General features: G+C 44.2%; 1 protein-coding gene across 1 annotated transcript in view; it reads left to right on the top strand.

Moving 5' to 3' along the window:
- SAXO1 (stabilizer of axonemal microtubules 1) overlaps positions 1 to 24,179 on the top strand; it is a 129,147-nt gene that overhangs the window by 67,187 nt on the left and 37,781 nt on the right. The window lies entirely within an intron of this gene.

Below are 24,179 nucleotides of genomic sequence, written 5' to 3' on the forward strand. Positions count from 1 at the left end.
AGTCTGCCACTTAACCAACTGAACCATGCCCAGACCAGAGGATGGCTCCTTTGTAGAGGAAAGAGGGACATTGGGAAGCCTGTTATAAATAAAAAGTTCATTGGAATAACCTGAGAATTTGAAGTGTAGTGGCTTTTCATTGGATGAGTTGTGTTAGTCTCTCATTGGCTGGGCTGTTGCCAGGCAAGAAGAAAATCTGCTGGGGAAGTAAAGATTAGGCATCTCTTTGTTGGGAATGCAAGGTACCTCTCTTCCTGTTGGTCTGCAAAGATCTCTAAGGTGTTGTATGGCACCAGAGCTTCCCCTTCTGACTTCTCAACTCTGTTATTTTAATTAAGTAAGTAATTAAGTAGGTAAGTAAGTGAACTCTCCACCCTACACGGGGCTTAAACTCAAGGCTCAGAGACCAAGACCCACATACTCTACCAGCTGAGCCAGCTAGGTGCTCCTTAACTCCCCCCCCCCCTTTTTTTCTTCAACTCTGTTATAAGTGAGGTTTCCTCAAGTTCATTTTCTTAGTCTTGGCATATTATGTTACAAGGTTTGCATTTTCTCCAAATTTGGGAGCAGGTTGTAGCTTTATTTTGCTTGGACCTCTTAATTTTGTAGCTTGTGTTCACTTTGGGTTGAGCTGGGTGGATGGGGCTCTGTATCCCCACCCTGCAGGCTGCCCTGGGGAGTTGAGAATCTTGAGTCCTCGGAATGCAGCCCTACCTGCCTCAGTGATGGTTACAGGGTGTGAAGTGAGAGGGGTCTGCCCTGCATATTGGCCCCCTTGGTGGGTTCTCATAGCCCCCTGGATCAGGAATAGGGTTTCCTCCTTCCCTGGTGAGGACAGTCTAGCTCATTCAGTCTTCAGGAGCCAAAGGCCCCTCAACTTTGAGTGTGGCAAAATGTAGAGGAGAAGACTGGAGAGTTGGGCAAGGCTGAATGAGAGTTCCGATTCTAGCACTTAAGAGCTGGGGCCAGCTGCTGAGTTCCTCTTTCTAAAAAAGACTTATAAAATAGGGCTTACGCTCTTCACTGTGAAGTTGCCAGGAGGACTAGCTGTGATGGCATTTTGGTAGAACTCCTACTATATCCCAGGGGCTCAAGAGTGAGGACACACACTTGTGAATATCAGTTCTGACAATACATTTGAGAAATGTTGGGGGCAAAAAAGGGAGAGTGGATTTTGTTTTTGTTTCATGCCTTAGTGAAATAGCTAAAATGACTGGCCTCACACAGACTCAGAGAGGGTTCCAGACTCTGTGTGAGGAGCTTGAGTCTGGTGCTTTCTTTCTTTTTTTTTTTTTTTTTAAAGATTTTATTTATTTGTCAGAGAGAGAGAGAGGGAAAGAGAGCAAGCACAGGCAGACAGAATGGCAGGCAGAGGCAGAGGGAGAAGCAGGCTCCCTGCTGAGCAAGGAGCCAGATGCAGGACTCGATCTCAGGTCTCTGGGATCATGACCTGAGCCGAAGGCAGCTGCTTAACCAACTGAGCCACCCAGGCGTCCCTGGTGCTTTCTTCAGAGGGTCTAGTCTGGGGGCCCGTTGGGAAAGGGAGGGTGAAGGACACCTGAGTTCCAGTCCTGGCTTTGCCAGCAGCTCTCTGTATGACCTTAGATATGTTTCTTGCCTTGTATGTGCCTCAGTTTCCAGACTTGATCGGAAATTGGTGTGGACTAGCCTTGCTTACCTGCTAAAGGGGTTGTAGAAATACAATCATAATGAGCTGGGAACGTGTTGTTAGGAAAACAGTCCAGGGTATTTGATGGCTGCAAATGGGGGCTGGTGTCTTCTTTGCTCCTTCCCTTTTTTCCATTAACGAGCTATTTAATTATCACAGTCACAAAGAACTCGTGAGGAGTCACAAAGAAAGCATGGAGGACAAGCTTTTCTGCTAAAGTGATTTCTGGTAGATGCCATCATATCCATTTCCCGAGGTTCTTAGGAAAGACTTTGAAGTTGGTTTTACACTTGACACCTGCTCTGCTGTCAGGTGTTGGGCTAGTGGTTGGTCAGATTTGAATTTCATGAGTCTATAAGTCTATTTATTCCTTAGCTCTTAGATAATGCTCTACTGGGATCACTGCATTTTAAAGGTGAAAATCTCTCAACTATGTTAAAAATGCAGGTGGAAAAGACTGGAAGGTAATATACCAAAATGTTAACTGGTGGATGGGTCATAGAGTCCTGACTGATCCCCCCCACCCCTTTACACTTCTATACTTTCCAACTTTTCAATAATGGGTTTGGCTTTTGGCATAAAAACTATACATATACCTCCTCCCACAAATCAAATATAGTGTTGTTAATGTTAGAAAAATATGGATTTTAAAAGGGAGTGACTTGCCAGTAAGCTGAGGAGCACTCGTGTATCTGGAAAATCTTACAAGGCAAGTTTGGGCCAGCCGGGGTGGAAGCTTTCTTTGAGCCCAAGCACAGTGCCCCCTTCCCACCCTCCCGCTGTGGCTCAGGCTGGGGAGCTGGGACCAGACTGGCCTTCAGGCCAGGCCTTCCTTGCAAGCATGGGTGTTTAGTGAGCCACACACACCAGTTTCGGTGGGTCTGGAGGATTAATGAGCTGCTAAAACTCGACTTCTTCATCTCCTAAAGCTTCCTTTCAGACTACAGATTCCAAACATGACCTACCACAAACCGTATGTCGCGTCCCCCTGTACTCACAATCATTGGCGTGCTCACACACACACACTCCCGAGCAAAGCCTCAGTTCCTCCTGTTGATTCCAACAATTTAAGCCAAAAGGTGCCAGAACACAGCTGTATGAGGGAGCTCGGCAACCTCAGAGCATGAATAGGACTCTAGGAAAACCCAGGGTGTGTGCCACCCTGAAAATTCAACTTGATGATGATTCCAATTTGTTAATCCTGAAGTGTAAACACGAGCTGGTCAGAATCCATCCACTCAAAGAAACGGACATCCTTTCCTTTCTCAAATTCTGATGCCCCACCTTGGCTGGTGAGGGATTTGCTTGCTTTTATTCCTCTGATCTGGTGTGTCACTGAGTCTTGGTGAAATGGCTCTAGAGTGAACCCCTGATGGTCTCCATACCTGGTGTGGGCCTTCAGCATTTCATAACCAGACAACTGTGATCGCTCTTCCTACCTCTAGACTCTTTCTTCTCCAGTCTGCACACTATTGCCAGATTAATCTTCATGGAAAATGGAGTGGATCAGGTTATTCTCTCAATCCAAAATCCTTCCTGGAGCTCCCCTTTGCCTTCACTGAACTGAGCAGATAGGTCAGCTCTTCCTTGCACAATCCCCAGGCCAAGTGCTTCAGCCTGCGGAGCAGTGGACCGTCCCATCAAGCGCGCTGTGCCTGTTCCTCCCTGAGCCTTTGCTCGGCTTCTTCTGTTTGCTGTAGACACTCCTCTTCACTTTTGCCCACTCACCCCTGACATATTCAAGCCTGCCCATTCTCCACCCAGATGCTGTCTTCCTGTGAAGTCAGAATTGATCGCATACCTTCCTGTCCTCCCCTGCTTCATGAAAATAAGCATATTCATGTTTTCTTTCTCCTAGGCCCGTGGGTGTGCTGGGAAGTTTTCCTCATCTTGTTTTCGTAATTGATTGAACAGTTTGTGTATTAATCTCTCTGTTGATTGGCATATTCATGGGGGAGGGGTGTGGAACTACCTCTTTTGGATCTCTCCATACTGTCTAGCTGAGTGCCTTGCATCTGTATTTGTTGAAGGTGATTGAAGATTAGACATTCAAAAAACGGGTTTTCATGAGGCATCCAGAGTAGACTTAAGAAATACACTAATTTCCCCAACTTCATTTGTGGTGGATAAGAAGCAAAAATTCTGTGCCATCCCATTTTAGTAGAGTGCTGTGAACTGATGCTTAAGATGTCTTAAGAAGTCTTTCCTATTTTCCAACTTGAGGAGACTTCTAAAAATGAGTAATTTTTGTTCCATGAGAATGTGGAAGCGTGGAGAAAGAGGGACATGTAAGGATCAATATTGTCAGCCCAAAACAAGGTTAGAGCTCAGCTCTTGAGCAAATTATCTAACTTGTAATAGGACCTCAGGCTCCCCATCTGCAAAATATTGATCACATCTGCCCAAGCTATTTGTGCAGACTGTAGGATGATGGGTAGAAGCGTCTAGAACAGTGCCTGGGCACCCAGATGTGCCCAGAATGGAATAATGATTATTTTTATAGCCACTGCACATGATTCTGTTGGAAAGGAGAGCATTGTAAGTGCAGCTGCAGACAGAAAATCAGTCTGTGTCTTTCAAAAGCTCACCCTGCCCAATTGCCTTTATTACCATGTGAGGTTGTCTCTACAGTGGAGGGTTATTTGCCAGCTGACCCTGAAAATGGAGCTTGTGCTCAGGCAGGAAGGGCCAGCCAGGTGTGCTCTGCCAGGCAGCACATTTCTGTCCTCAGCTGGCTGGCTCTGCGAGCCAGGACAAGCAGATGTCTGGTTTTCTGGGACGAGAGGGCAGGATGGGGTCCCATTTGCTCTTTCCTCATGTGTGGTGTGAAATGCAACAATGGGAAAGGCTGTGCTGTGGGAAAACCATGCAAATGGAGGTCTCTTGTATGTTTCTTGCTGAAGAACAGGGCTTCAAAAACTTCATCACTCTCATTGCATCCCTAGGGGAGAAAGTCACCGAGGAAGGAAGCAGAGAGAATTGGGCCACTTTGGTAGCAGGTAGTTGAGTACCCAGCATGCGCTAGACCTAGCTTTTTGGTGCCAGAGACAAGAATGCTAGTGGTGTACAGAATATAAAGATGAATCTGCTTACTCTTATAAGTCCTGGATGGGACATATTCTCAAGTCTCTTGAGAATACGGTAAAAGTTTTAGATTTTCTCCAAGGTAAATTTGTATACGCACACACCATATTCCATAGAATTCCTGGGAGCTCAAGAATCCCCTAAAGTTAAGAGCGCTTTTTTTTTTTTAAAATTTTTATTTAGTCAGAGAGAGAGAGCGAGAGCGAGCACAGGCAGACAGAGTGGCAGGCAGAGTCAGAGGGAGAAGCAGGCTCCCCGTGGAGCAAGGAGCCCGATGTGGGACTCGATCCCAGGACGCCGGGATCATGACCTGAGCCGAAGGCAGCTGCTTAACCAACTGAGCCACCCAGGCGTCCCAGGAGCGCTTTTTAAAGTGATTATAATTGAGTAGAAAATGTTAACCTGGACACTGGATGCAGAAATACCTGCTTCAAGTTTGCGTTCCATCCCTTACCAGTCACGTAGCTCCTGAAATGAATGAATGACCTTAGCTCGTTTACCTTCACGAAGCCTCAGACACCTCACACAGATGGGGAGGTGGGAAGAACAGCAGGGGCATCTCCTGGGGCTGTAGAGAAGATGAAGTAAGTTCATAAGCAGAAAAGCTATTAGCACGCTGCCTGGCAAGTGGTAAATGATAAATAAATGATAACATAATTTTATTAGCCTGCTCTTGGGGAGTCAGGAATATAGCAGGAGATTAATTCCTATGAGCAGCTGGGAAGGAAGTAGGAACCAGAGTTTCCAGTTGAGGTCTTGTAGATCAGAGAATTGTCAAAAAACAACATGGTGGGGTTCTTCATCTGTCCAGACAATAAATTTATGGTGTCTGTCTCATGCCTGTTTGTTTTCAAGATTTTATTTATTTGTCAGAGAGTGCAGGAGCAGGAGGAGTGTCAGAGCGAGAAGCAGGCTCCCTGTTGAGCAAGGAGCCGGATCCTAGGACCCTAGGATCATGAAATGAGCAGAGGGCAGATGCTTAACCGACTGAGCCACCCAGGCATTCCCATCTCATGCCTGTTTTTAAAAGAAGGCAACCACAGTGCCATTCTGTAGGGGTGCTTCATTTATTCTGTTGGAGGAAATACGCCTCGCTTAGTGCTAAATACTAATGAGAGTCGTAATTCATCAGCAATAGTAAAAACTTCTTTCTTTAATAATAAAAAGGATAAGACGATGGCGATAGCAGTGAAGCACTCTTGAGGGATTACTGTGTGCCGGGCTTTGTGCCAGGTGCTTCCCATTAGTGTGGGTGTGTGGTGTCCTTTCTGGTGACGCTGGATCACTCAGCAGAAATCCAGAAGATCAAGGACTTTGGCTGCGTGTAGTTGGAGGTCAGCAGGCTGAGTGCGTGGATGTGCGTGCGTGTGTGTGTGTGTGTGTGTGTGTGTGTGTGTGTGTGTGTGTCTGCACTTATGCATGCTTGTGGGCTGGCGGAAAGAGAGCTTCTTCTCACCTTGTGCTCATTTGACTGCTTTCTGAGCCATAAGCGTTAACGTTTTGGAATGTGCCTGCTGAAAAATGAAGGTTTATCATGCAGAGTGTAAGATTACAACCACAAGCTTCAGAAAAGGGTTTCTGAGCTTGGGGGAGAGTTACAATTAACCTCGTAAAGAGCGCAGATGAAAGTCTTTCCCACAGTTACAATCAAAGACACTTTAGGCCACTCTTGCCCCTGAGGAATAGTTGCTTTTTATGACACGTTTTAAAGTTTTATTTCAAAAACAGTCTGCATCTTAAAGCAGAATGTTGTCCACTCCCCAGGCCACCACTTACAATGTGTTTCCAGTTTTCTCAGTCGTATTACCAAGGGTCTGGATGTGAGTTGCTACCCTCAGCAGATCCACTCGAGAAGGATCTAGCCTGACTTTCCTGTGCTCAAGATCTCATCCCCACATTTCCCAGTTATTTTCTTCTGAGAGGCAAGTCTGGAGTTCGCATTGTTACGTTGGAAAGGATTGTCTTGTTCGGTCCTCTCATCTTAGTTAAGGAAACAGAGGCCTGGCCAAGAGATGGAAACCCGTTCTATCCTGTGCTTCTTCCTATACCCAGTGCTCAGCAGTTTCTCAAACCAATTTCTTGCCCACATCTTGGTTTGGAATGCTTCCTAATTGTGTCCTCTGTCCCTGTGCACACATGGGTCTGTCTCTCTCTCTGTGTGTGTTGAAACTTAAATATCACATATCTTTTCCTAAGACATGGAAACTGAGACTAATCACCTTTCAATAATCTTCCATTGATCACCAAATGTTGCAGGGATTGACTCATAGCTTGAGGGCACCTAGGTATTATGGTTCTGCTGGGATCAGTGTGCAACTTGTTGTCATGGAATTTCAAGGTGAGTGAAATTCACATCTCTTTCCATTTTAGTGTATGTACTGCTGAATAGAGCACAGCTCCCATCTCTCTCCTACTGTGTGCTTTCTCCCTACTTCAGACAGTCTCACTGGCCCCTGGGCACAACCTTCAGCTGGCCCTGGCTCCTGGATTTTATTGTTTGAAGAATGCTTATTTATTAAAGCACAAGCAGGGGAAGCAGCACAGGGAGAGCAAGAAGCAAGGAGCGTGATGCAGGACTCGATCCCAGCACACTGGGATCATAAACTGAGCCAAAGGCAGACACCTGACTTAGCCACCCCGACACCAGTGAGGAATGCTTTAAATGCTTTCTCCACCATCCTATGCCTTCTGACAGTGACTAGACCAAAGCGTGGCATTTGACCTAATTCTGACGTCACGGGCGTGTGTGTCTTGCATTTGTACCTTGCTCAGGGCTACTGCAGTGGCCTGACCTCTCTCATGGTGACTGCAGGCTCTTTCTTGATCAGCACTCACCGCTCTCCTGGTCCAGCTTGGCTCAGCACAGGGCCACTCTTGGCAGCCGCCTGCTGCCAAACTTGTGAACTTCTCATTGCTTTGAGCAGAGAAGGCAAATGATTCTTTTTTAGGTGGCACTTCTGGGTGGTTGGCAGAGAATGTCTGAGATGCGTGCCCTGAAGTGCTGTGATTAGTGGTGTCAGACACGTGTGGGGAGAGGTGGGGGGTGGGGTGGGAGGGTGGGCTGGGGGCGCTGTGCTGCCTCATCCCTAGCCAAGAAGACAAGGTGTGAACTTCTAAACATGGCATACCAGACTCTTCATGATGTGGTTTCTGCCCAGAATCGTTGGCCACTCTCAGCCCGCGTCCTCCGTCCATGCTTTTCTTGCCTGTTTGTGCACACTGGCACCAATGTCTTCATGAGGCACAACGGCCTCTTTTTCCTGAGCGCCAATGTCAAGAGCTAAAGATAGGAAGTAATCCATGTGTGCTTGGGTGACTGGGGGGCTCGGTGGATTAAACATCTGCTTCAGGCTCAGCTCAGATCTCAGGGCGTTGGGACTGAGACCTGCATCAGTCTCTCCGCTCAGCAGGGAGTCTGCTTCTCCCTCAGCACACATACTCTGTCTCAAATAAAATCTTAAAAAAAAGGAAATAATACATGTGTCCTTCTATCAGGGAATATGTATTTTTTCTTTCTAACCTGAACACCCAGCGCGGTGCATGGCGTGGAGCGGGAGCTTTGGGAAGGCTGCGGGAATGAATCCGTATATGGGCAAATGAACAAGCAAAGGAGCAGAGATACGTACTGTTGTGCAGTGTTTAATTTGTGAGTGGTCGGTCAGGATTATCGGATAATGAGGGTAGGATAGGTAAGACCAAATGATCTACTCTGTCTAGGACGATTTCTGCATCTTTTCACATTCTTGAAAACAGTTTGGGAAGGCTGCACAGGAACGGACCAGCATGGGGGTATCTGCTCACACAGCCAGAGGAACCGAATAAAACCCTGTTTTGGAGTCGGTCGGCAGGATGAGGCTTGTCTCTGTAGCCAGCACACCAGGCACATCCTCGTGTGGCTCACGTTCAGTCAGCAGGTGAGGCGATGAGAACAAGTGCAAGGCACAATCTGAGCTACGGCTGCTTCATTTTTTCCAAGATTTGTGTGTGCACGAGCTATATGGTGCAATAATCTGGACTAATTAGTACCCATGCACCTAGGTGTCTTCTGAAATTGCATTTGGCTTGCAGTTTTCCATGACATCCTGTCCAGCCCTACTGGGATATGTGACTGCATGGCATCTATGTTGGCTGCTGGTGTAAAGGTGCCAGTGCTTGAAATCAGTGATTCGCCTCTGATAGTGTAAATAAATAGGCATGATTTCAGTTTGGTGGATCCTTAAAACCTGTTATTCCCCTCGCTGGAGTTTTCCCTAACCCTTAATCTGGTAACTCCCTGTTCTATGGGGACAATGCATAAACCTACCTTATTTTGTTAGAATCCTCTTGAGAACAGATTCTGTTGGTGGCCACTCAGATTACTCTCCACACTCCATCTCTCTTGCCTTTTGTCCATTATGGTGACCAAGAAGCCAGACCTTTGACTTGTAGCTCCCCTTGCAGCTTGGGGGCAGCATTATGATCTGGTTCCAGTCAGTGAGAAGGCTTCTGGGCAGGGGTTTTGACTTTACCCTTGGTTGCAGAGGGCAAAATAACCAGCATCCGGGGCTGCTGATACTGTGTCTCTCAGTGGAATTTGCCTCCTAGAGTCTTGTGGGTTGGAAGTGGTCTCCACCTTTGATCCTGAAGGATTTGAGACTTAACATAATGAGAACACAAAAAAAGGAGAAAAAGGAACAGGCAAGAGCAAAGACTGGAGAATATGAGGAAGGATGGGATTTGCTAGAAGCTGTGGTGGGGGGACGTTCTAGCCTTGCCCCCCTTAGGCTGCTTAGAGGGTCAGAGATAGAGACCCTGGTCCTCTCCCTTATGAATGCCCCTGTGTGGCTCTCATGACTGGACTTTTTTTTTTTTTTTTTAAGATTTTATTTATTTATTTGACAGAGATCACAAGTAGGCAGAGAGGCAGGCGGCGGGGGAGCGGGGAGCAGGCTACCTGCTGAGCAGAGAGCCCCATGTGGGGCTCGATCCTAGGACCCTGGGATCATGACCTGAACCGAAGGCAGAGGCTTTAACCCACTGAGCCACCCAGGCGCCCCTCATGACTGGACTTTTGTGGCCTCTGGGGTCTTGGTGCACCATGGCCCACAACCTCAGGTCTGAAGTGTTTTCTGTGCCTTTTGGTTGTGGTGAAGATTAAGTGAGATGCTACACATAGAGACTTAAGATCTGTGCCCAACCCTTGGTGCTTAATAAATACTAGTGCTTTCTAAATGTTAATGACTCATCTTGTTACCTTTGAAAGTGTACAAATCTAGTATGCAGTTTATACCTTTATGAAGAAAACGCAAAGGCCACATTTGTCAGCTGGTGTGATAGAACTGTTTGGTGTTTGTTTCTTCTGTGATGGGAGACGAAAAAAGATTCTCGAGAGCCAAGAATTTTATTCTTGTGAATTTTCTTTTTCTGTAAAGAAGGGCTATCTCTACCAGAAATCAAGAACGGACTTAACACCCATCATGTGTGTAGATCTGTCTGTTCTCTCCTAACACCTCCTCATTCCCTAGACCTTTGCCAGCATCTGGGAGGTCCAGTAAGAAATGTTCTTTAAATCCTCTGCATTCTTCCAGAAGCCCAAGGGGTTTAACAAGTTCTGATTTTAGCTAAAACATATAAACCAAAAAAAAAAAAAAAGAAAAAAAAAGAAAAAAAGAACAATTTCTGCAACTTGGTTTCTTTATGCCAGGAATCTTTGTGGTTTTTGTCAAGTAACAAAGCATAACCTGAATTTTCTGTTATTGTTTATTGGGCAGTCAATATAAAGCAGGATATTTCTTCAGAGATAAGCAAGCGTGTTGCTGTTAACACATATGATAACATATTTTATTGAATGATTGTGTTTCACACAATCCATATAAAGTTCCTAGCAGTAAACTTTAATTGCTGGAGAGAAGAATATATTGAAAGAGTACAGTTGGAAAGAGGTGACTTAAAAATTTTCCCTTTAAGCCAAACATCTGAGAAATAGGGAAGAATCATTAACGAAATCAGAGACTACTTTGACATATTGAATTATGAGCACACAACACAATGAAATAATTTTGTTATAGCCGCTCAGCTGTGGTAATAATTAAACTCAAAATTCAGCCTTCTGCTTTTTGGGGGGTGGGGAAAGGGGTGTCATGAATAGTGACTTCAGTCCCTAAGAATCAAATGCTTGTTTAAAAATAGTTATGTTACACGGAGGAATAAATTTAGTGCAATAAGGCAGTTTTTCTACCGTCATTCCACTCATTGTTAAAATTACTTTTCTTTCACTTTAATGACATTATAGGATATTTGGCTCAAATTTTGAAAAGCTCCTTAGAGGCAGAGAGAAAAAAAAATGCAGATTAGCAATAGTAAATCTTTTTTTGATTGAGGTTAGAATAGCTGTTGAAATTTTGCTATCAGTGGAGATTCCAAAGGTTTCCAGAATTCAGGCAAGCAGCAGTGGGGTATGGGAATGTTGAGTTAATGATCAGGTTGGTAGCTAATGAGCGAGTGGTGGAGAAAATTCTCACTGTCTGAACTGAGGCATTGACTACTAGATTCAGATCTGCCTGCATGTTTTGCTTGGCCACATGCTGCTTTGAAGGACAAAGTGTTCCTTTTTGAGGTTACTCAGGTGGGAAATGGTCTCTGGTGGGAGGTCTGGGGCAGGAGAGAATGCACGGAAGCCATCTCTCCTCCAATATCCATAGCAGGAGACAGGTTTATGTTTAGAGACAGAAGAGTCTCCGGAGACTTTGACAGAGCCCTTGGCATTGAAAATCTGACATGGAGGCTAAAGATACCTCAGCTCCAAGTTGTGGGGCTCAAGGCTGTGGGAATGTCTGTCTGTAAACCCTGTGAAGTACCTGGTAATTCACAGTAATTTGTAAGGCACTTGACAACTCTCAGGCCATTCAATAACTTTGTGTAGGACATAAAGACAGTACTGAGCCCCAGAGTTGGGATGTCAGGATGCTGTGCTGGAGGAGATGGAAGGCAGCTATGCCTGGCATCTTCCGTGGACCTTTGGCCCTGCTCAAGCCATTGCTAGTTCACCTGCTGAAACTCAGAGCTGAAAGAGGGCTGGGCTAGATGTCCGCATACACAGGGTTAGGGAGAAGGTAGTGGCAGCACACCTGAGCTGATGGCTGGTCTTTTATTTACAGACTCATGCAGAACTTCCAGTTCTTTCCCCAAACTTGAAGTTGAGAGAGAAGCAGGAGTCTCTTAGGAGCTACTGTAGTTTGGGGAAATCTGACCTCAAAGATGACAGCTCATGGTACTCTTAGCCAGTTTCTGATCATCTCCCAGAAAGGGGCTGTGTTTTCACAGCCCTTCATGGCTCTTTATGCGAAATGAGAACAAGGGCCTGTGTGGAGGGAGAGAGTATGAAACAAATTAATGCATGTGAGGTGGTGGCTGTCAGCTAGCTGGTGGAAACTGACAGGGTATATAGTAGTAAAACTGTTGTCTTTCTACCTTAATTAATTATATGAGACATTTAACATGTGGAAACATCAAGCCAAACATCTGGGGTTTTATAGGCAGTGGCGTTTATCCAACTTTAGACTCTCCCTGCTTTCTAAGTAAGATCCATGCTCATTGGGTACCGTTCATTCTTCAGCATTGTAAGTCAGAGGCCACTCCATCCCCAACTCCAAGCTCTGTGATTGTGGGAGGAAAAGGGTCTCAGATTCTGAGTGATTAACTTGAATTTTCTTCAGAAAGGAACTAGATATGATGAAAAGAGCGTCTCTTGAGAAGTCAGCAAAACTGGCCCTCGTCCTGGTTTTACCACTGATTTTGCTGTGAGGTTGACCAAGTCTTGAGCCCCCTGGCCTTGCTCCCACATCTGGGATATGGGAAGGGGGTTAGTAATTTCTGTCTTCCTTAGCTGTAGGGTCACAAAAGGAGTGAGACCACATGGAAAATTTCTGTAAACTATGTGTTCTACAGTTCTGTCATCCAGTCATCCAAAAAAATTTTTGTCAACTTGTAGGTATTCTGGACCTTGAGCCTAGCTGGTTATAATAGTGAACAAAATATCCTTCTTATCACCCATCCCCCATCCCCCACAGAAGGGGAGCCTAGTCTGGGCAGCAAATAAGCACTAAGCAGTTTTTAATGTTGTGGGATTAATGGTATGATAAGAGTGACCACAGAGTGCTATGCAAGCAAAGCCATCTTGGGTCGGGGTGAGGTGGTGGTGGGTTGAGGACAGTGATTGTTCTAAGATCGAGATTAAACAGGCTTTGGTTGCTTTTGCAATGCCTGAAAGAGAGCCTTGGGAAGATTTGTTTAGCACAGCTGTCGGATTTCATCTAAAATTCATAGGGTGCTTAATAGATTTCTTGAAGACAGTGAAACTCCAGTGAAGTATGTGAGCTTGCTGCTTTTTGGCTGGAGGACACTGAAAGGCCATGTGGGAACAAGCCCAGTGCAGCTGATACAAATTTCAGAGTGTGAGAAGGGAAGCTTCCTTAGGTTGTTGGCTCTGCACTTATCATCAGCTTAAATCAAAATCCTGTTTTGTCCCAGGTGGTTGGACTAAAGCCCTATTAGCCTCAAGGGAACTCTTGCTTAAGCAGATACACACTTGTTTCATGTAGGCCCTACCTCTTAGGGATTTGTTTTAATATTTCTTTCATTAAAAGAATTTAAATCTGCAAAAAAAAAAAAAAAAAAAAAAGAAAAGAAAAGAAAATAAAGTGATCAACCAAACCCCATGTACACATTTCCAACACTGATAATTATTAAGATTTGGTTCATCCAGTTAAAGACATCTTGTCATTTTACCCCTTAATACTTTATTATGCATCTTGAAAAGTATGGACATTTTCTTATATAACCACAATGTCATGATCACATCTAAAAATCAGAGAATTTTAGGGTCACCTGGGTGGCCCAGTCCACGGACCAGCTGACTCTTGATTTCGTCTCTGGTTGTAATCTCAGGATCCTGAGATTGAGCCCTGGGTTGGCTCTGTACTCAGCATGGAGTCTGCTTGACATTCTCTCCCCCTCTCTCTGCCCCTCCCCCTGCTCATACACGCACGTGCTCTCTCAAATAAATAAATAAATAAAATCTTTATAAAAGATTAGAAAATTTTGGAGACTTTTCTTGTTCTTTCTCTTCCCCAGCATTTCATTTTGAAAAATTTCAAACATCCAACAAAATTAAAAAGATTTTAGGGACGCCTGGGTGGCTCAGTTGGTTAAGCAGTTGCCTTCGGCTCAGGTCATGATCTCAGCATCCTGGGATCGAGTCCCGCATCAGGCTCCTTGCTCGGCAGGGAGCCTGCTTCTCCCTCTGCCTCTGTCTGCCTGTGCTTGTTCTCTCTCTCTGATAAATAAATAAAATCTTAAAAAAAAAAAAAAAGATTTTAAAGTGAACATTTGTATATCCGCTGCCTGGATTCTAGCATTAACATCGACGTATCTTTCCATCCATCCCTCCATCCACCCATCTTTTTTTTTATGTATTTCAGAGTAAGTCACAGAAATCAGCAGACTTCTCCCCTAAATAGTTCAGCATTCATATCGTTAATGGCAGCACGATATTTTTGTCCTTTTTCTTCTTTTGAGGTAAATTTACAGTGAAATTCCTAAATCTTGAGGTGGTATTTGCTGAGTTTTGAGAAATTCCACTGTTTGTGCAACCCAGACCCATACCATATATGGAACATTACCAACACCTCAGAAGGTTCTTGCATTCTCCTTCCCAGTCAGTCCCTTCTCTCACTCCCAGTGGTAACCAACAATCTGATTTTTTCCCACCACTAAAGATCAGTTCCTCCTGTTCTAGAATTTCACATAAATGGAACCATAAAGCATGTGCTCTTTTGATTTGTTGTTCTTCTGCTGAAAATGTTCTTTGCTGCTGTGTGACTGAAAGTACTTTTTTTTTTTTTTTTTTGCTGAGTACTTTTTCGTCAAATGATTATACCACAGTTTACCTGTGCTCCCATTGATGGATGTCTGGCCTGTTTCTAGTTTTGGTTAAACGAGTGTGCCTCTGTGAACATTCTTGACTAACTCTTTTTTTGTGAATAAAGGTTTTTATTTCTTGTGGGTAAATGCCTAGGAATGGAATTGCTGGGCTAGGAGGTAGCCCAGAATGTAGAAATGACCATACATTAAAAAAAAAAGATTTTTTAATATATTAGACAGAGAGAGCACATGAGTGAGCAGGAGCCAGGGGAAGGGCAGAGGAGGGGCAGGGAGAGAGGGAGAGAGTACTCCAAATAGACTCTGTGCTGAATGTAGAGCCTGATATGGGGATAGGTCTCTTGACCCCAAACTCATGATCTGAGTGGAAACCAAGAGTTGGAGTCTTAACCAACGGAGCCACCCAGGCACCCTGAAATGGCTATGTATTTTGCCAAATAGTCTTGGACTATTTTGCATTCCTACCAACAATGGAAGAAAATTGGTGTTGTTTCACTTTGTGAGCAGTAGCTTTTGTCAGTTTTTAACATTCTAACAATTCTGGTATGTGTGTAGTGGTATCTTACTGCAGTTTAAACTGATGTTTTCCTGATGATGCATATTAAGCATTTTTGTCTATGTTTATTATCCATTCGTGTATCATTTTGGTGATGTGTCTGTTCAAATCTTTGGTTGTTATTTTTTGTCTTTATTATTGAGTTATATTTAATCTTTATATGTTGTGGATCTCAGTCTTTGACTGGATATCTGTTTTGCAAATGCTGTTTCCAAGTGTGTGGCTTCCTTGCTTATTTTCTTAATGGTATCTTTGAGCAGGTTTTGACTTGGACAATGTCTAACTAATTCCTCCTTTTATAATTACTATTTTCTTTGCTTTCCCTTACGTTACAAAGATATTCTCTTCGGAAACATTTATAATTCTAGATTTCACATCTGGGTTTGTAATTCAGCTCAAATTGTGTGTGTGTGTGTGTGTGTGTGTGTGTGTGTATGTGAGAGAGAGAGAGAGAGAGAGAGAGAGATTTGAGACAGGTCCAAAGATTTGTTTTTAAAAACCAATTTCTAGGCTTTGTTTACAAGGGGAAGAGCCATACAACAAGGGTAAACAAACATGAGTATAGGTGCTGGGTTTCCTCTTCAGCCGTTTGTAATTGTTCTCTGCGAGGCCATGACCATACCTGGTCCTGTTCTTGTATGCTTCCAGCAATCATCAGGAGCCATGCACCAAGGTAATGCAACAAGACCCCCCGGCAGGTTAGACTTGAGCAAGAGATTACCAGCATGTGTGTGTGAATGTGGGCAAGAGCAGAGTGAACATGAACTGATGTGGGGGTTCGGAAGTCCTCCTAGAAGGAGGTATTTTTGATCTAAAACCTGAAGGAAGTGAAGGGGAATGGGTAGGAATGAAGTTCTGGGTTGAGCGTTGCCAAGTCTCTGGGGAGGCTTGACTCTCTAAGAGTTAGAAAGAGAAAGAGCCTTGGCAACTGGCCTGTTTCTCTCTCTCTCCTCTTCCATGTGTCTGTTTCCAAGGGTCCATGGGGCCCCTGCCAGAGTCCCTGCCCTGTATCTTCTGAAGATGCCCTGACCAATTGAACTTTCTTGAAATGGTTTCTCCAGTTAATGTCAGTACTTTTTTGCAGAAGAAACTCTTCTTCCTTTTGACTGACAAGGGGAAGAATAGCCCCGCACACATTCTGTCTTGCTCTCTCCAGGCCCGCAGTTTCTCCCAAAGACCCCTGGCTCTTGCTGACTTCCCTTCTGTCCTCCAAGCCTGAGTGCTCATGGCCTGCCAGGGCTCCTCTCCTGCCATATCCCCTCAGATTCCTGTCTGCCAAGCCACAGCTCTCCCCAGAGATACCAAGCTCTGCTGCAGAGAGTCCTGCACCTGACATGGGTCAGCTGGGCCTCTTGGGCCCTGCCCTTGACCATACTACTCCTGGAAGCAGGTCTGCATTCTCTCTAGTTGTCCCTCAGCATCCCCCTCCACCCCCCCTGCCCTGAGTGCCCTGTGTACACTTTGAACATCTCTTCTGGCTGCCTTCCCACCTCATCTGCTCTCCCTCTTCTGGTGCCCTTGTACTCTGGGTCAAGGCTGTCAAACTGGTGCTGCTGATTCCCTTCTCATCTTGTCTCCTGAGCCTCCACCTTCCTTCCTCCATCACATCTCCTCTGCAGCCCAGGCTCTGGCTCCATCAATTATTTTTGCTCATCAAGGGATCCCGCTCTTCTAATCTGTTTCCCTACCTACAGAGAGATGATCTGACTTCTGTCCACGGGCTCCTGATGGTGATCACATGGTTAACAATTCTTAGGTACTTCCTGGGTAGTTTCTTGAGCTCCTGTTCGATTTTTCTTGCCACTTTTGCTACCAGATTTTTCAGCATGGTGGCCTCTCTCCCTCCACTTCAGCAGCCTCAATTCATGGCTCCACTAAAGGCAATTTTCAGTCAACAGAAGAGATGTCTTTTTGTCTGTCCTCAGGTCTTTTTTTCTGTGGCATTTAACTGTTGAACACTTAAGTCTTCATTTGACCTTTACGTCACTGAATTTTTTTTTTACTTTTTTTTTTTTTTAAAGATTTTATTCATTTAACACAGAGACATAGTGAGAGAGGGAACACAAGCAAGGGGAGTGGGAGAGGGAGAGGCAGGCTTCCTGCCCAGGAGAGAGTCTGAGATGGGGCTTGAACCGGGACCCTGAGATCCTGACCTGAGCCGAAGGCAGATGCTTAATGACTGAGCCACCCAGGTGCCCCTGAATTTTCTTTTTATTGTGAGGTTTTTTTTTTCTCCCCCACCCTGCAACTTCTTTGTCCTATTTCCTAAACCTAGTGCTCTTCAAGGTTTTGTCCTTGTTTTTATTACTTTGTCTTCTTAGGGAGTTCATTTATACTTTTATGGCTTTGTTGTCATTCTGGATATTTTCCAAAGGTGTCATTCCAGCCAGTCACCATTTTCAATGGTGTGTGGTCATCTCCACCAGTATTCCCTTCCTTTCTTTCCTTCCCTTTTGTTGATTGGCTGATTGATCCACTCTTCCCCACTTCCCTAGCCTGGCATCCTTGACAGAAATGGCTAATCAATCAAGACAATCTTTCTCCCTAAACTCAGTTGTGACCTCAGGTTCTCTTCGCTGTGGCCTCTGAGGCGCTGCTGGTTGGGTCATCGTTTGCACCTGTCATGTTTGTACCAAATGGTCTTCAGGTTGCTTACTCTCCTTCCCATATTTAAGGTTTTGGACCTGCCTTCTGTCACTCTAATTCTGATCTGCTGAAAGACAAGTTGCCACCAAAGAGTTCTACTTTATACTCCCTGCTCACTTCCCTAGTACTGTGGGCAGAACATAAGCTGGAGTTACCAGATTTCTCACAATGTTCTGATTTTTTTTTTTTTTAAGATCTTATTTATTTATTTATTTATTTTAGAGAGTGAGCAAGCGCTTGTGTGTGAGCAGGGGGAGGAAGCAAGGGAGAGAGAGGATCTCAACCGGACTCTGCACTGAGCATGGAACCTGATATGGCGCTTGATCTCACGACCCTGAGATCATGACCTGAGCTGGAATCACGAGTCAGAGGCCTACCTGACTGAGCCACCCAGGTGCCCCTGTTCTGACTCTTTAAAGATCTGTATAGAAAAGGTAGGTAGGGAGTATGAGTCCTTATGTCTCAACATCGGCATGAAATATATATCTATGTATGTTCAAAAATGGTCCCATGTATCTGTTAATAAAAACATTTTCACTTGTCCTTTGGCTCTTTGGGTATGTTATAAAGAGGAAAGAAGAAATTTTAGTAAACAATTTGGAAGTTTATCAATCACTGAAAGTATATAATATGCATTTCAGGAAAAGCACTAGCTTTACTTACCAGCAGAGATTACTTGGGTTGGCTTTGTGAGCTGCTCATGTTCAAGGAGACCATTCCAGAGACATGGGTTTTCCTCTGAGAAGATCCTGCCTCTAGGAACTTCAAGTTTTTGTTATTCTAGACACCCTGGACTCTTTCTGAACTATCAGCGTGGAATGTGACTTTTATGACTGGAGGTTTGCTGATCCTTGGCAGTTTCTCCACTACTAGACCCAAGAATGCATTTTCTGCTCTGTTTTCTTCCCTCACATAGCAGCTGTGACAGGTCACAGACTCCTAACTACTGGGAAAAAGGAAAAATGGGCTGTAAATCCTTAAAGAGTGTGAACTTTGAGTTTTACATTGGATTGTAACTGGAAGTCAGTTATGTGGGAGGTGACGTGGGACGTGGGCTGAACGTTGCTGCTGACCAGCTGTGTGACCTCAGGCAGCAGCTCAGCATCTCTTGGTCCCAGGGTCCACATCTGCCTGAGGAAGCGGTAGGGCTGGCTGATCTCGTGGGTCCTCTGGACCTGGCGTTCCATGTTCTTTGTTTTCCTGGTTGTTATTGTTACTGCTTGAATGATTTGCTCTTCTTTGGATGACATCAAAGATCTGTGGAAAGGTCAGAGTTTTGCACTTGATCTTAGTCCCAAGGCCAAGAAGCAATGGAAAGGTCAGAATTTTAAAGAGTATTTGGAATTGTATGTCTTTGTGGGTTTCTTTCAGAATAGTTTTAGGGTCTTTGGGAAAGAGGAGTGTGTCTTGCCTTGGAAGATTCTGAGTGTAGTGAAGGGGAAGGGACAGGTCTAAGAGCAGCCTATTAACTGGGCTGTCCCTACATTTACCCGGGCATCCAGAAACCAGAGGTATTCGGTATAGGTTGGCCTCCCCTGAAACCACACAGTATATGGCTGTGATTAAGGGCACAGGCTTTGGAATCAGGCAGAAGATCTGGGGTTTTAGTCCTGATTTCATTGCAGTCTGGCTATGTGGCCTTGAGCAAAATCACACCTCCCATGTCTCAGTTTCATGTTTATAAAATGGGGATAATAGTGTCTTGTTTGTGGCATTACTATGAGGATTAGACGGGATAACATATAAAACTCTTAGCCCATGTGGTGGATAGTAATTGCTCAATAAACAGCCTATTAATTTCAGACTGCTTGCCTTGGACTAGGCTAGTCCTTTTATCTCCAGTATTTGATTTAATCCACATAATCCTACAAAGTAGAAGTTATCTATAGATCGGGAAGAAACTGAAGCTCAGAAGAATTACATTAACTAGGGAAAAAAAGGCTCCTTAACAGTACACAAGCAGTCAGTGACAGGCCTAGAATTGGAAACCAGATCTTCCTGCCTCCAAAGTCCCTCTCTGCCATGTGCATTGCCTTCCGGAGTGAAGGAGAGCCTTCTTCCCTGCCCACACCAGGCTAAACTCGGGGGAGTCTGGGAAACCATGGTAGAGGCAAGAGAAGTCATTGCTATCCATAGATGCTATATTGTTTACAAACAGGTCACCATCTAAAAGAGCATTGGAGGGCACCTGGGTGGCTCAGTGGGTTAAAGCCTCTGCCTTCTGCTCAGGTCATGATCCCAGGGTCCTGGGATTGAGCCCTGCATCGGGCTCTCTGCTCAGCAGGGAGCCTGCTTCCCTCTCTCACTTTCTCTCTGCCTGCCTCTCTGCCTACTTGTGATCTCTGTCAAATAAATAAATAAAATCTTTAAAAAAATAAATAAGTAAATAAAATCTTAAAATCTTAAAATAAATAAATAAAAATAAAATAAATAAAATATATTTAAATATATTTTTAAAATAAAAATAAAAAAATAAAATAAAATCTTAAAAAAAAAAAAAAAGAGGATTGGAAGCTTCTGTGCTTGAGAAATTCAGTTACAGTACCCTGGCTATTGTTTGTGGTGCTTGTTGGTGGCCAGAAGAATTGCCATGCTGTTCATCAGCTTTTTGCCAGGATGAACATCTGTGTTTGCAGCCATGAGGAGAATTGATCTGAAAGTTTATAAGTAAACGCCCATGTAAGGCGGTATAGAAAAATGTTCCTGAAAGAGGTAGGGACACAGCCAGGCACACAGCCAGAGGAGACAGTGAGTCCTAGCCCGTGACAGTGCAGTTGCATTCTTAGCAGCTTCCAAGGGTGGTGGTGGTGGTGGTAGGCATGGCTTGCAAGATGGGCCTTGAAGAACAAGAAGCATTTTGGGAATATGGAAGTGGCAGGAAGGAGGGCAGCTCCGGAGAGTGTCACAGGCACATGGAACTGAAGCTTGGCTCTGTGGAGCAAGAAGAATTAAAGGAAAATTCAATTTTTCCTGTCCCTTAGGGCCTCTGTTTATGTCCCAGGAAGGCAAGTCAGAGAGTCCAAGTAGGAGATAAATGTGATATGAATCAAGAAAAATATTTCTAGGTACATTGTTCTTTCTTCTGCTTGCGGAGAACGCTGGCATCCAAGGGTTGACATTTCTTTCTTGTGAACCTTCAGATTCTAGATTGTGCTACTAGCCACCACCTTCGGGGGCTAGTAAGCCCTTGAAATGTGGTATCCATTCCTTTTTTTAAAAAGATTTTATTTATCTATTTATGTATTTAGTGCGTGTGTGTGTGAGTGGGGGTGGGGAGGAGGCAGAGGGAGAGACAGAATCTCAAGCAGACTCTGTGCTGAGTGTGGAGCCTGACATGGGGCTCGATCTCACGACCCTGAGATGGTGACCTGGGCTGAAATTAGGAGTTGGACACTTAACCGATTGAGTCACCCAGGTGCCTCGAAATGTGTTATTTCTAATTGAGACATGCAGTCAATGTAAAATGCCTATTGGATTTTGAAGTTCTAGTATGAAAGCAAAATATCTTAATTTTTGATATTGATTATATGTTGAAATGGAATATATTGGATTAAATTATATATTCAAATTAATTTTGCCTCCTTTTACCATTTGAAGGTAGCTACTAGAACATTTAAAATGTGTGTGGCTCTCCTACCTGGCTTGTATTCTCTATCAGGTGCTACAATGCTAGAGGAACTTGTCAGATCTTTAATGTTCTCTCATCCATTCTATGGATCCTACAGACCTAGATGTCAGGAAATGAGTCTGGTCATTCAGATGCAAAAGAGAACTAGATGCTTTCCATGGCTGGGTTGTACACATGGTTATCTGAACTTCTGATTTTTTTTTTTTTTTTTGTCAGCATTGTGAGGACATTGGATTAGATAATCTCCATAGCTCCTCTTCTTTACTTATTTTTAAAGATTTTATCCACTTACTTTTCAGTGAGAGAGAGAGAGAGAGAGAGCATAAATAGTGGGGAGCAGTAGGCAGAGAGAGAAGCAGGCTTCCTCCTGAGCAGGGAGCCTGATGCGGGACTTGATCCCAGGACCCTGGGATCACGACTTGAGCCGAAGGCGGGTGCGTAACAGACAGCCACCCAGGCATCCCTCCATGACCCCTTTTAAAATTCAATTTTTAAAATTCCATAGTTCTAGCTTGGAGTCAGTGCTCAGAGTCAACTATTATTCACCTTTTCTGTATTCTGTTGAAAGGTTTCCACTATTCCCTTTACCAAATATCAGAAAAAGGATTATTTCCTTTTTCCTGTGGTCCTTTAGTAAATTCTGGAGTGGAAAGACTTTAGATGGTCCTGGTAAGGAAGCCTCCCTTCCTTTTGCCTTCTCTGCCTAGTGGCCCCTAGTGGGCTGGTTTGAGTGTGTACCCCCAGCCTGGTGGCCATGGCAGCCCCTCAAAGGATATGGGTATCAGAGAGTTTGAAGAGGTCTCCTTTCTTGGGCTCATGATTGTCAGGCTTACTTTAAAATACCCCAAGCTTGGGGTGCCTGGGTGGCTCAGTGGGTTAAAGCCTCTACCTTCAGCTCAGGTCATGATCCCAGGGTTGTGGGATTGAGCCCCGAATCAGGCTCTCTGCTCGGCAGGGAGTCTGCTTCCTCCTCTCTCTCTGCCTGCCTCTCTGCCTACTTGTGATCTCTATCTGTCAAATAAATAAATAAAATCTTAAAAAAAAAAATACCCAAAGCTTGGTGATTCCACATTCTTTTCCCCTTCCTTCCTTTCTTCCAATCTCTCTCTCTTTTTTAAGATTGTATTTATTCATTTGACAGGGAGAGAGCATGCATAAGCAGGGAGAGCAGCAGGCAGAGGGAGAGGGAGAAGCAGACTCTCCACGGAGCAGGGACCCTGATGTGGGACTCGATCCCAGAACCCTGGGATCATGACCCGAGCCGAAGGCAGCTGCTTAATTGACTGAGCCACTCAAGCTTCCCTCCACACACTTTCTTTAATCACTCCTAGGCCCACTAAAAATTAAGAATTGAAGTGTTTCCCTTTTTTGGGAAAAAGGTGGCAGACCGACAAGGAGGAGATACCGTGCTTGGCGACTTGGGAGTATACTCAGGGCTTTGGGTTAAAGAGTAAGGCAAAGGAGGGCGTCCTAGGAGCAGACAGGTGGTGAAACATTTACTTTCAATTAAGAGTCTTTGGTACTTCAGAGTGAGACAGATTTTAGTTAACTAGCAACGAGTTCAGAACAACCCGGCCGCCTTCCCTATAGACAGATAACATTCCACTTCAAGGAACATCAGTGTCTGAGTGGAAGCTTATTGCTTTATTGAAATCCCCTCTCACAATACCAATCACAATGTAGTATTTTGCCATGAAATTTATTTTTCTTGAGGAATAAGTCTTTATAGTGTGAAGTCAAAAAAAGTAACCTTATGGAAAGGGGGGATTATATAAAAACAAAGTTTTACTGGTTTGCAAAACAAGGGCCCTGGAAAGGGAAAATATTGCTATGCCTGTGGGGTCGATTTTATTGCAAGTGCTTGAATCAAAGTTATTCTTAATAAAATCATGACTTTTTTTCTCAGAGCGCGGGTGAACAAAATAGATTGGCAGAGGCATTTTTGGTAGGCAGCAGTTCTTGGCTTTTGATTTGAGGTTTGTAGGAATCCTAAAATGATAGGGTGCTAATTGGTTCAGATTGAAACCTCAGGTAATTGGACTGATGGTGAACACAGGAATGGTAATGATATCTAATGTTTACATAGCATGGGATGCGGTTATTTTGTTTACTGTGCAAACACAATTATCTCTTGAGTGAACAGAAGATGAAAGCACTCACTGACTCATGTAGCCATGATTAGGGCCCATTTTATTAAATATATAAAATGTTAAACACAATAATCTTTGTCTATGAAATGCCAACAACATGCATTTTGAAAAAGAACAACTAAACTTTTATTAAGTGTATTTAACACTGAAATTTGTACCCTCAGGGTGGCATATTTATGTGGAAGATTTCCTTGTCAATAATTAGGAAAATCTAAAATATTGGGAACCAGTAGTACTTCTGTAATAATAAAAATAAAAAGTAGGGGTGCCTGGCTGCCTCAGTTGGTGGAGCCTATGCCGCCTGATGCTCTGGGTTGTAAGTTTGAGCCCCATCTTGGTGTAGAGATTACTTAAAAACAAAAACAAACAAACAAACAAACAAAAATGTTAAAAAAAAAAGAATGTGGCAAGTTTGTGCTATCTTAAGGCTTTTCTGATACACAAACCTACAAATGAGAAAAGAATCATATAGGGCTCTCTTTCTCTGTCTTATAAAGATTTATTTAGAGAGTGACTCCAGAGTGGAGG

This window comes from Mustela lutreola, chromosome 12 (assembly GCF_030435805.1).
Source record: "Mustela lutreola isolate mMusLut2 chromosome 12, mMusLut2.pri, whole genome shotgun sequence".
In the NCBI taxonomy this organism is placed as follows: Eukaryota; Metazoa; Chordata; class Mammalia; order Carnivora; family Mustelidae; genus Mustela; species Mustela lutreola.